We start from the raw sequence: 10,127 nt of genomic DNA, 5'->3' as shown, positions 1-10,127 counted from the left end.
TCCAGCCGAAACGTTCGTAAACTCTCTCTCATTCCTCTGGCCGCAAATGGCACTTTTATCATCTCTTATTAATGGTGCGCGTTTCGTTCTTTCTGATGGATCCACCCACGCCAACTGCTCAAGCTTCACACACACGAGGCACTCAATAAACGCTCTGATTAAATGGCACTGGATCCGTCTCATTAGGTTCAAGTTAATAAGGAAAAACAATCGTTCCAATGATCAAAATAAATTTACCCCGTTAGCCCCGTGAAATATATTACCTCCCAAACTCTCCTCCGATTTCTCCTTTTCCCATAAACATTGACAGAAAACAGCTTTCGTCCCATTGTACTCCCTACAAAGAGAAACATGAATACTTACAACAACTCCACAGGGACGCAGACAGGCCGAGAGAACAGGTGGGTAATTAAGGGGGGGCAGTTACTATTTCTAAAGTCTTGATACAATAGCCAAGCTCCCACCCCCTTGCCACCATCATGACCATGGCCACCTCCACCTCTGTGTGCAGATCACCTCTAGGTCTTTCCAAACACATCGTGTTCCCCTAAATCACAGTGGCATCCCCCGGATCGGCTTAGACTCGCCAGCTATCACCGACGGTAACCTGGGAAAAGGCGGAGAAACCAGAGCGTTATTGACATCTAACGAAGGCCCAGTCCAGAATCACTCTCCTTCCCACCACAAACCAGGAAAAAATATCCGGCAAGAATTGGAATGCTTCTGAAAAGCTACACAAACACATTTGAGGATTTGAGGGTTCCGGCGCGGGGTTGCAACGTTGGGAACACTGACCCCGGACACCGAGCTCCGCTGCCCAAGCATGGGAGTGACCCCCGGGTGGTCTTGACCTGCTCTCTGTAGCCCTCTTCCCAGGCCTCCACCACCAATCCTCAGCAGAAGACCCCTTTCCTACAGACGGAGGCTTAGGACATGACAGAGAGACCAACGACCTGGTCAGGGTCCCCAAATAGGATAAAAACAGGGAAGGCTTCCGAAGGGTTGCACACCTCTGCGGGAAGGGTCACGGGTGCGGACAGCCCAGAACAGCTACAGGACAGCAGCCCCACTCCCTTGAGCTCCTGCTTTGGGGGTCTCACAACCCAGTACGGGGATGATCCCTCTGTAAGAAGGATTCAACGAATCAATCCTCTTGGCCACAAATCAATGCTAAACAGCCCACCCCGCCAACACAAAGACTCTGGGGTTTCACGCCCTCCCATTCAGACATCACCTCCAACAGATTGCCCTCTGTGGCTCCTTTTGCCCCCTGAGGATGGTTCGGTTTTCTGTCTTCTCTGGAATAACCATTTTGCAAACAGGAGAGTGGTGGTCCCTGCCCTGGGGTCCTGAGCAAGCCAGGGGCGGGGCAGGGGAGGGATCAGCCTTTGACAGGGGGAGGTTTCAGTTACCTGGGAAATGTAAGCACTTTCCTAGGAACAGAAAAACGGGACTTTAAAACATTTCCTTTGCCTGAAGATACAATTTTGAAACGGATGCCTCCTACTAGAAATGTTTTCATCCGAGACTCAAAAAAGAGAGAATGAAACATAATTCCCTGCTCTGCACTCTGATCTCACTCAAACCACAGCTGTGAAGGGATGAACCACCTGGACCCTGTGGCTGGAGGTGAACAGTGTGGCCAGGGGCCTGGAACGTTGTTCTACCGAGAACAGTGCAAGGGACTCAGTACTGTTACAGGCTGACCTGTGTCTCAGGAGACACCCTGGAGTCCTCATCTCCGATACTGCAGTGGGACCCGATCTGAAACAGAGCTTGTGCTGGTAGACTGATTACGGCGGGTAGTACTGGAGCAGGGGGGCCGAATCCAATATGACTGGTGTCCTTTTAAGAAGAGGAGAGACACAGAGGGAAGGATGGAAGGATGGCCGTGGGAAGACAGGGACGCAGGGAGGAGGCCACGTGGAGATGAAAGCGAAGACGGGAGAGAGAGACGCAGCTACAAGCCAGGAGCCCACGGAACCCCCCCCCCCCCCCCCCCCGCCAGCACCAGCAGCTGGAGACACACAGGGAGCGGACTGCCCCTCAGAAGCAGCCCAGGCTGCTGACACACTGACTTCCAGGGACTTGAATATAATTTTGAAACTGCAGAACTTCCTAAGAAGACATCTCTCGTTTTGAACCACCCAGCTCATGGCATCACGACAACCTTAGGAGACTAGGGCAGCGGGCGCCACGGAAAACCTGTCGCTCCCCCTCCCTTCCCGGAGAAGGGCTGCTACACACCACCCCTGCGTGGGCCAGCGCAGAAACGGGACGCCGGCTGCAAGACACAGCTCCGCGTACAAAGAGCCACGTGACAATTCGAGCGGCTCATCTAACTGAGGGAGGGCCCCCCAAGTCCATGGGACGCTTCACCGTATCTTTTTTTTTTTTTAATCCTCACCCGAGGACTTTTTTTTTTTTTTTTCCATTTATCTTCAGATCGAGTGGGAGGGAGAGAGACACATTGCTGGTTGCCACCCACATGACCCCAAAGGGGCCAGGGACAAACTGCAACCGAGGTACGTGCCCTTAGTGGGAACCGAACCTGGGACTCTCTGGTCCGCAGGCTGACGCTCTAAGCGCTGAACCACACCAGCCAGGGCGCTTCACCCTATCGACTGTGCCCACAGACTGGGTGACTTTTTATAAGGGAGATTGTAGAGGGGGTTCATGAGACCTTTCCCCCACTAAGATTCTTTTGCTTCTGTGTGGTCTTCACAGGTGTGCTTTGCCATTGTCCCCATCCTGGTCCCCGGGGAGTCATGCAGACACAGGGGCATCTGGATGCCTGCACCTACTTGACCTCAGGTGCCTGCATGTTATAGACACTGGCGAACATAGTTGCTTTTCCTACTTGGTTTCATTATGCTGACAGGAGGCGGGTCTGCACTTCCCAGGTCCGCACAGTCTGTTTTGACAGAGGAAATACTGAACTATGCTGCTGCGAATGGGAAATGGTGGCTGGTGGGCAGACGGGGAATCAAGTTCAAACAGAAACAAACAGGTCAAGTCAATAAACAAAAGTCGCCCCATCAGGACCCAGGTGAGCAAGGGCTCTGGCAGGTGCTGTTCCATCCGTGGTTACAGAGCTCGATGTCTGGCTCTACCAACCACCTAATAGCAGGCAAGACTATTGGCACCTTGGTGGTTGTTTTTCCCAGCTTTGAAATGAAAGGCTATTTGTATTCCTTAAAAATCTGAGCAGTGAGGAAGAGGAACGTGTTCTACAATGCGTGAGGCCCATTTAAACGCTGAGCGGCCGCTCTTGTGTGAGCTCAATGTCTCACAGACTGGGGAGGGCTTGTACATAACACAGCTACTCGGCAAATGTGCGCTTGGGGGTCTCTGTTGGAGGCAAGTCGGGGGGAAAAAGAAAACCAGGGACTGCAATTTTACACCAAGGAGGAGTGCATTCGATCTACAAGTAGAAAAAGTCCTGGGTGCCAATGAAAAGTGGCGCTTAGTGGTTTCACCGTCATTTTTACTGATGACTTTTCATGAGGATCAAAGGGCAGGGGATGGGAACAGTGGGGGGAAAGGGGCACATGGTGACCCCAGATCATTCCAGCCTCTGGTTTGGGTTACTCTGCCCATGACAACTACAGTGCGATGCGGAGCTCTGGTTGAGGGGATCTTGGCGAGGATTAGTTAAACCAGGTGGCTCTGTGCTGTTTCCACCCCACCAGGGTACACTGTCATCAGTCGATCCTGACACTAACCAGACCCCACGGGTATAAGGGCTCAGCCCCAAACCCTACAAGACTGTCCCTGCTCTAGCTTTGTTTCGGGGTTCCCAGGCCACCCACACATCTGACAAGCTGGTTACAAATTTCAGGGTTCCCATGACTCCCTGGGCTCAGTAATTCGCTAGAACAACTCCCAGAACTCGAGACAGAGCTAACTTACAATTACAGTTCGTTACCAAGGATCCACGTGGGACTGGAGGAGCACAAAACTTCCGTGTCCTTCCCCGGTGGGGTCAGGACATCATCCTCCCAACGCATCAACATGCCCACCAACCAGGAGGCTCCACCCAGCTTCAGGGCAGAGTTTCTGTGGCATCTCATTACTTAGGGGTGACTGATTAAATCACTGGCCACAGGACTGAACTCGATCTCCAGTCCACTCCCTCCTCTGAGGGCGAGTGGGTCCGGAGTTCCAACCTCCTAATCACACATTTGGTCTTTCTGGTGACCAGCCCGCATCTTGAAACCACCTAAGGGCCTACGAGGACTCGTCTCATTAGCATAACAAAGACACCGCTGTCACTCAAGAAATTCCAAGGGTTTTGAGGAAACCAGGGACAAATACCAGGCATAATTTTTTAAATATTTTTTCTTTAGAGGGAGCAGAAGGGAGAGATAGAAACATTGATGAGAGAGAACACGGATTGGCCGCCTCCTGCATGCTCCCCACTGGGGATCGGGCCCACAACATGGGCATGTGTCCTAACTGGGAATCGAACCAGCGACTTCTTGGTGCATGGGTGGATGCTCAACCACGGAGCCACCCTGGTCGGGCTCAGACATATTCTTTACTATGCCACACCCAGCTACTCCTCCACCTCATGTGAACATGTCACTTGACCTTCACAATATCTCCAGCCTCGTGAAGACACAGAGCAGGTGGCACCTGCAGTGGTGAGGGGGGAGGGGCAGAACCACTGAGCCAGTTCCTTTCCTCCAGTAAGGACAGAACGACACCTGAAGCCCTGAGTTTGCTCTATTTATGGGCGTAGAGTTCCGGCAGAACCCAGATGTACGCAGTAATGCCTCTTTACTGATAATGCTGAAACTAATTTAACCAGCTAACATCTACTGGGCATTTGTATGTGCTACCTTTCATCCTAAGCACCTCAGATGCATTTCATCACCCAGGCCCCTCGACAATGCTGTGCGATATCAACCCATCATTAACCCATCCACTCTCGACGGATGTTTAGGTGGCTTTTTCTTTCTTGTTTTAATCCTCACCTGAGGATATTTTTTTCATTGATTTTTAGAGAGAGTGGGAGGGAACAAAGGGGGGGGAAGAGAGAGAAACATTGATTGGTTGCCTCCCTCATGAGCCCAACCAGGGCTGAGGATCGAACCTGCAGCCCAGGTACACGTGCCTTTGACCAGGAATCAAATCTGAGACCCTCTAGTTCATGGACAGATGCTCTAACCACTGAGCTACACTGACCAAGGGCTCCAATGAATTTCTTAACAAAAACAATATTACAATGAGAGACCAGGGTAAACCCCAAAGTCTGGGTGTCATGAACCAAGACTCCACCCACTTATTATTATCCCCATTTTGTAACTGATGAAGCCAAGGCACAAAGAGAATAAGAATTATGGTTAAAATTTCAAAAAAATATGGAAAAATGTAAAATGATAAGTTAAAGTCCCCCTCCCCCTCCAATCCTCACACTATTCACTAGGCTTAACCACTGTTAAAATTTTCTTGTGAATCCTTATTTTAAGAATATCATTCCAGAGCATTTTACTCATCTGTAAGACTATTAAGATAGATGATGTATGGATGAATAAATAGATCTTTTCTTCATAAAAGTGAAACCATAGTAAAATATATATCCCTTTTCCAATTAGCTATTAATTGTATATTTCTCCATATCAGCAATATAGTTTTACCTTATTATCTTTAATGATCTATCACAGTGTATTTAACCCATCTCCATTTGATGGACATTTAAATTGGTTCCAAATTATTCCTTAATAAAACAATATTACAGTGAGAGAGGAGGGCAAACCCCAAGGTCTGGGTACCATAAACCAACTCCATGGGCTCCTCATCTCCTGCCCAAGGGCACAGGAGAATCAGAGGTTCGCTCCATTGGCCCTGCGACAGCCTTCATCTGTGCCCTGGCAGTTTAACGATGCGATGCCAGAAGTATCTGGGGTCTGCGTTTCTGCCCAGTGAGGGTGCAGACCCGATCAGGAAGCTGCCCCTCCCCAAAAAAGTCGAAGCTAAACCTTTCCAGTGCTGCAGTACAACAGAGAACACAGAAATAAAACACGCCAGCAGTTGGCTAAGACACGGAATACTTCAACTGCAGGAAATCCCCAAACCAAACCTGGACCTTCCCTGCAGGGAGAACATTCTGCAGAGGTCACTGCAACTCTGCCTTCGCCGTGACCTGACCTGAGCATTAGCCCACTTCCTGCTGTCTACAAGGCAGAAAGGGCCCAGCCGGTGTGGCTCAGTGGTTGAGCATGGATCCATTCAAGAGGGTGCTGGTTCGATTCCGGTCAGGGCACATGCCGAGGTTGTGGGCCCGACCCCCAATGAGGGGCATGCAGGAGGCAGCCAATCCATGTTCTCTCTCATCGATGCTTCTACCTCTCTCTCCCTCTCCCTTCCTCTCTCTCTAAAGTCAATAAAGAAAAAAAATTTTTTTAATAAAAGGCAGAAAGGAATAACAATCTGGGACCTACAAAGGATAAATTTATATGAAAATGTTTCCTAAAATACTATGAAACACCAGCTCATGTCCTCTTCCAAATATTTTCTACGTGTGCCCAAGTAGCCAGAGATGTTTATCATCTTGTCCACGCGGCCCCATCCGCGCGCTCCACATCGCAACCTGGCCCCTCCTGGAGTGGGTAGGACACACGGGCTCCTACAAGGAGGCTCGGCACTAATCTCCCTTCCCCGGGTGGGGTCCTCACGCCAACCATTCCGACAACACTCCTTTTCCAAGCGCTGGCTCAAAGGAGCTGGGGTACTGCCCAAAGAGTCACTATCTTCCCTTGGGGTGGGGGGCTGGGTCCCAGGAGTATTAATGCATTGCTACTGGGGTTGGGTTATTCTCGAAGTTAACTTAAGATGCTAGACTTCTGGAGGGTGCATTTAGAAGGGTCTGCTTCCGGCCTCGTCATCAGCTGCCAGTCTCCCAGACCCCCCCCCCCCCCACACACACACACACACACACACACACGTCACTGACAAGTGTCTGTGGTCCTCCGGGAGGAAGTATGACCCTGCCCGCAGCACCGCAGAGGTAACCTTTGCCTTCTGCATTATTTTATGAGGCAGGAATGTATTGGGAGTGCAGCATACGCCCCCCAAACACCCGCCGGAGGCCTCCCCTCCACTGTACAGGTTCATTTACTGACTAGAGTGCCGGGAGCCTTAGTAACAGCGTAGGAGTGGCAGTAATAGTACTAATAGTACTAGCTAACAGCTACCATCTCCCGGCCGCCCCCGTGTATTAGATATCACTCTGAGTACCCCACACACCCTCTCCCATCCTCGCAGCCACCCTTTGGCTTGAGTTTTAGCTGCTTCTCCTCCGGAGGCTGAAACGGAGACTCGGAGAAGCTCGGACACACGCTCCAGGTCACGCTGCTCACCCGCAGTGTGACAGAGCCAGGACACGGGTCCAGCGCGTTTCTGGTCCAAAGCCTGGGCTCTTGATGCTGCACCACATCCAACCCCACTCACAGCGAACTCGAGGTGGAGAAGGGATGTGGGTTCCAAGTCCAGAGTGTCAGCTGAATCTCCTTGGATCGATGTACGACCCGAGGGGCTTAGTGGAAATCGAGCTGGCTTCCTTTACACATTTTTTCCTTGTGGACATTTTGGTTGTCTTTTGAGTACCTTTCTCTTTTCTTAAGCTCCATTAACAGGTGAACATTTGTCCATATTTGTGATGCCCTCCCATTTGCCATTTTCTTTTATTTTTTTTAATCCTCACCTGAGGATATTTTTCCATTTATCTTCAGATAGAGGGGGGAGAGGAGAGAAGCATCAATGTCAGAGAGCCACATAGATTGGCTGCCTCCCGCACAACCCAACCAGGGCCGGGGACCAAACCACAACCGAGGTACGTGGCCTTGACCGGAATCGAACCCACGACTCTTTGGTCCTTGGGCCGACGCTCTAATCGCTGAGCCAAACGAGCCGGGGCTGCACCTTTTCTTTTATCCTCCCCCAAGGATATGTTTTTATTGATTTTAGAGAGAGAGGAAGAAAGAGAAAGAGAGTAACACTGATCGGTTGCCTCCCATAGTGCCTGGACCAAGGACCGAACCTACAACCTTTGGTACATGGGACGACACTCCATCAGCTGAGCCACCAGGCCAGGTTCATCGGCATCTTACCAAGGCACAAGTCTCTTGTGTATATTATTTATCTCCCAGTGTTCATTCTCCTCTGCTTTGCCAGTTCCGTGTCTTTCTTTTTCCCCCACGTTAGCCACGTGGAATAAATAATGAACAAGTCCCATAACTAAAAATTAATCTGGAAACAGGGGTAAGTCAGACAGGACGTGAGGACAGGTCCCGGGGAACATTTCATCTCTTTCCTTATATTAAATGGTTTCACAAGATGTTTTAAATGCGAGGATGTGAATCATAGCCTCAGAAGTCTGAGTGAACAAAAATATCCATTAAAAATAAAATAGGGGCTACTGTAAGTGGTCAAGATTATCAAGCTATAGACCATGTTGTTCAAGCAGCTCTGCATCTCCAGATTATCATTCACTTTATGAGAATAGGCACCTTATAGAAAGGATCTATTTAACATACTACTTCCCTCTACCGGGAAAAAGCCCACCCTCTTCCCTGCTCTACTCCTTCCCCTGGCTGACCATGAACGTAGACCACCCATGTGCTGATCCATCCAACCATGTCCTCTTGGAGCTCACGGATCTCCCTAACTCTCCTCAGTTACTCCCCTGCATTTGGACCACCCATTCTCATGGCTACCTCCTTGGCTTTGTCATCCCTCCAAGAGACTTGAACTCCAATATTCTGCTCTGGCCATATCCTCCTGTCCTCTAAGCTCTCTTCCTACTCCAACTACACTAGCTCCCTGGCCTCAGAGCACTCCAGTCCTGTGGTTTCCTCTCCCCTCGCCACCAGCAATACACGCCCTTCCCTACCAAGACTACATCTCCGAGTGGCCTGTCTGAACAGTTCTGTGTGCCAACTTGGACTCTCTTTCCACCACATTGCTGAGGAGAATCTCTGAGTGTGTGCTCCAATCCTTTCTCCAGCGCTACACCCACCGGCTACACACTGGGGACAAAAACCAGGCAGCCCTCAGGGTTGGCCCCACTCCATACCCATGGCCTTTGACCTGTCCTCGGTCGGAACCCACTTCCATTCTCCACAATGACCGTTCCAAATGTTTACCATTCGTTTCTATCCCTTAGATCCCTTTCTTTCAATGGTTGATCTCGCCTCATTCTTTATTAATGAGACGGAGGTTATGAGATGTGATCCCCTCATCTTTTCTCGTGCTATCTATTAATTTATTCACATGCATGTCAGTGTGGATGCCTTCCCTTCAACCTCAGACGATGTGGTACCCTTCTCCTCATTAATGGTCAGCCTCCCACCTAGGACCTTGCTCCTGTCTCCCTGTACGCTGTCTTCTCCAGAACCTTCTCCACAAGTCACCCCCACCCTCGTACTCTTCCATGGAGAACACACACACACACACAAACAAGGTAGCACCCCAGCCTTCAAAAAATTTAAAATCTGCTGAGACAAGATTAAGAGACATTGGGTCAAATAATAAAGCAGATGGATAAAATCCTCAGCCTAGCGTAGTCTCATGAATCTATCACCTAATCATAAAAGGCCCAACTGGAAGGAAGGTCAACTGATACCCCTGTTCCAGGCAGGCATCCAACTAAATGAACCAGGAAAGATAGCTGTCTCACCTACCATTAAAATCCACCAGAGGCAGAAATTCCAACAAGTTTCCGTCCCAAATTGGCAGTTGCGCTGTCCTCAGGAGCATCTGAAAGGGATATATTTTGATGGTGAGCCAACCCATTTTCTCCTACTTCTTAAAATGCCTCGTTCAAAAAGATCACGCGGCAATCAACTAAAATTATTTTCTGGAAATGAATAATGTGAAACTCTGGAAAAGTACAGTCAGCACCAGGACGATCGGAGTTACAAGAGATCGATTTCCTCCCGGAGGACTTGAGGTCTTTGGGGGATGACCTTAAAGAGTAGGGTGACCTTTCCCTGGCAGCCGAGGGTAACCGAGCATTTCTGGAGACACACACACATGCTTACTGCCCCATCCAGAATTTCTGATGTCCCACCCTCCTCCTTTTTCATTTCTCTTGAGAATCTTAATCTGAAGCTTAAAATCTG

The 10,127-nt window shown here is 49.8% G+C and overlaps 1 long non-coding RNA gene across 1 annotated transcript; it reads right to left on the bottom strand.

Moving 5' to 3' along the window:
* Window positions 1-263: 263 nt before the first annotated feature.
* On the bottom strand, window positions 264-9,747 carry LOC118640499. The gene is made up of 3 exons (XR_004961397.1): window positions 9,683-9,747; window positions 517-607; window positions 264-337 (listed from the first exon to the last, which is right to left on the bottom strand). It is a non-coding gene; the product is annotated as an uncharacterized LOC118640499 (long non-coding RNA).
* Window positions 9,748-10,127: the final 380 nt, after the last annotated feature.

Source organism: Molossus molossus, unplaced genomic scaffold (genome assembly GCF_014108415.1).
Source record: "Molossus molossus isolate mMolMol1 unplaced genomic scaffold, mMolMol1.p scaffold_m16_p_23, whole genome shotgun sequence".
Taxonomy (NCBI): domain Eukaryota; kingdom Metazoa; phylum Chordata; class Mammalia; order Chiroptera; family Molossidae; genus Molossus; species Molossus molossus.
Note: the sequence above shows the minus strand (reverse complement) of the source record. Positions and strands in the feature narration are given on the sequence as shown.